We start from the raw sequence: 3,019 nt of genomic DNA on the forward strand, positions 1-3,019 counted from the left end.
ACCCAACACGATGACCTCGTCGTTACCAGAAGCGTTTTCTGCAACCTCCAGAACTGATCGACAATGAGTTTCGATGAGATCATTGTCACGTTGTAACCGTTCGACGAATTCGAGGTTAGTTAACCGGCGATTTAAGCGCCACTCTCGCAATTGGAGAGACCGCCGATCGATTTGATTTGCCCGACTATCTCGACTTTTACCTCAGGGGTACTCGAACGGTCGCCTGCTCAAATTTGGAAAAAGAAACGCAATCTCTGAAAGGTAAAATGCTCCCACAACACGCTCAATCCCGCCTTAGACTCGTTCAACCCACTAAACTGAAGAACTTAAAACCTTTTAGGAGAAACCGAAGCAGCAACCTGAAAAAACTCGCAATTGAAGTGACCTTCCTTCAATTGCACGAAACGGTACGCAACTAAACCAAAAACTACTCGATTTTCTATTAATTACAAATTCAACAATTTATTCGGTTTCGGGTTGGACGGTTTGGGTTGGGTTTGGATTGGGGAAACACTCTAGAGCATGGCCATGTCTAAAACTACCACATACCTGCGCAGGGTTTTTCTTCGTCGACTGGTTGAGTCTCGGCGACGACTCGAAACAGCCAGGAACCTCGGTGATGGCGGCGAGAACCTTCGTAACGATGGCGGCGAAGGGGATCGTTTCGCCGTCGCAGCAGGAATGGCGTGCAGCGCGATGAACCCGTGCAAGTATGGCCGAACTAATGATGCGAAGCGGGTGGCGGCTGGACGGATGGCCTCCGATTTTCTCCAGAGAGCTTTGGCTACGTGCGACCCGGGGTTGATCTTCTACCTCCGGTTCAGAGCCAACGTACCTCCGACGGCCTCGCGTATGGCGCTCTGACCGTACGTGATGAAATGAACTCCTCCCCTTTGGTTCTGATCCGGAACGTGATGCGCAATTGGCGACGCAGTTCACGAACCGCGCTCTCGTTTAGCTTGGTCCGGGGTTGTAGCGTTGGTGGACCGTCTACGACGATTAATTAGCAATCGTCGGGGAATTTTCGCTCCTTTTGCAAGGCGAAACACCACGCTCCGTTTGACTACCCCGAAGGGCGGGCCTTGGCGGTTGCACGGACTCGAAACAAACGTCCTCGGACGAAAATGGTGGCCCGAAACGCCACGGGGACCGTATTCGACTTCTGTCGACACTCGAAAAAACTCCAGCCTGTACCCAAAAAGCGCAGGGCGCTAGAAAGTCCAACGCGAAATTTATTTTAAAAACTAAATTTAGAAAATCGAGTTCATTGAAATTACCTTTTTGAGTCACAATTATAAATTTAACAAAAAAGTTCGCGTTTGTCGGACACACCGACTCCGAAACGTTTCACTACCTTATAGAACAAACAAATAGAACAAAATTAGAACAAAGTACAAACGAAAAATCACTTCAATCACTTTCAATACCTTTTAGTTACAACGAATCTAACACACTTTAAATAAATTAGCTTTAAAATTGAACTACGAACTTCTGAACTCCAGCCGTTTAAGAAGCGAAATGAACGAGTCTACCTGTTTGGAGCAGACAAGAAACCTGCTCACATAAAGAGCCTATTCTTTCAAAAAATTGCGCCCAAATTGATTTGATATGGCGAGAGTTCGTGCCTTCGGTAAACGAACATGGCTAAAACGAAAATAAACACTACAAAGGTTTGCACATCACTACACATATCCCATACTGGGTGACGTCAATTTAGTACACTTAGTCTAGACACAAACCTTGTCGACAACATACGTAACACTGAGCTCAATCAAATTCAAATTCAAATGATTTTGCTTAAAAAGATAAAAACGTCAAAAGTTCACAAATTTTTTTATTATGTTTTTAACGGAAAAACGCAAAACGTTACATCGTACGCGATCTGGTGGTATGTATACAACACATAGAAACAGCGTGCGGTCTGCTAATTTTATGGATATCCAAACTTGTTCCAAGCAGGTCCATGAATCGTTTTCGATTGGATAAGCTGTTAATTTTCGGCTTGCGGCTAGCAGGACGCCACCTCCTGATGACTTCCGACTGTTCCTTCGATTGCGGTCGCAGCGAAAAATTTCATAGTTGGAACCGAAAACTGAGTGGGATGTGGTACGACAATCGAGCCAGGTTTCGGTTAGAGCAATTATGTCGTAGCAATTGTCAGAAACAGGTAAGCGGTAATCCTCCAACAAGCTATTCATACCACCGACATTTTGGTAGTATATGACTACATTGTCGGCACGATGATGGTTCATCATAGACTTACAGTTACTCCGAGTCCCAAGGTTCAACGTTGGAATTTGTTCTAAGCGTGGCGCTTCGGCTTGGTTGCATTCCGTTGTGCTCATCATATTACCGAGTGTCCCATCAGTCACAGCACTGAAAAGTGAGTTGATGTGAGACAGCGGAAGTTCGTTCTGATAGTTGTACTTGCCTGTCAAAGCAGACTGGAAGACCCCCGAACACCTACTAACAACAGGGCCAGGACGGCTGTGATTAGCGCTGGCAGGATTATGCACGACTGTGTTAGAGGAACTAGGGGCTTCCAAAAAGCTTTCTACGGTGCGTCCTGGCAAAAGATATTATAGTACAAGATAGAGATTGTCGCTAGTGTTCCCATTGTTTGGCTTGCCGAACCATCCTTGCATCTGGTGGGTACACAACTGTCATGTTCAAAAGTGAATGTGTTAAGGTCAAACATTTTGTTACTCTACAGCAATTACTATGATACTCCACTTACGATCCTGTTTACGACACAAATCTCAATCGTCATTGAAAATATGTATTTAATATTAGTTTTAATTACTTGGTATACAACTACTTATAGAAAAAAAACAAATAAACTCTTTATATTGCTATTTTTGTGACGATTTGTGTTTTGAAAACGGCGCGCAGCAGTGACAGTGTAAACATTTGGACTCTACACATTTTGACCTTAAAGGCAGCAGCGGAGCTGTCCGTGTTTTGCTCCTCTTTTTCAGACACGCTTAACAAGATCCACACAGCGCATGTGTTCGAACTT

The sequence above is a fragment of the Aedes aegypti genome, unplaced genomic scaffold (assembly GCF_002204515.2).
Source record: "Aedes aegypti strain LVP_AGWG unplaced genomic scaffold, AaegL5.0 Primary Assembly AGWG_AaegL5_hic_scaff_938_PBJ_arrow, whole genome shotgun sequence".
Classification (NCBI taxonomy): Eukaryota; Metazoa; Arthropoda; class Insecta; order Diptera; family Culicidae; genus Aedes; species Aedes aegypti.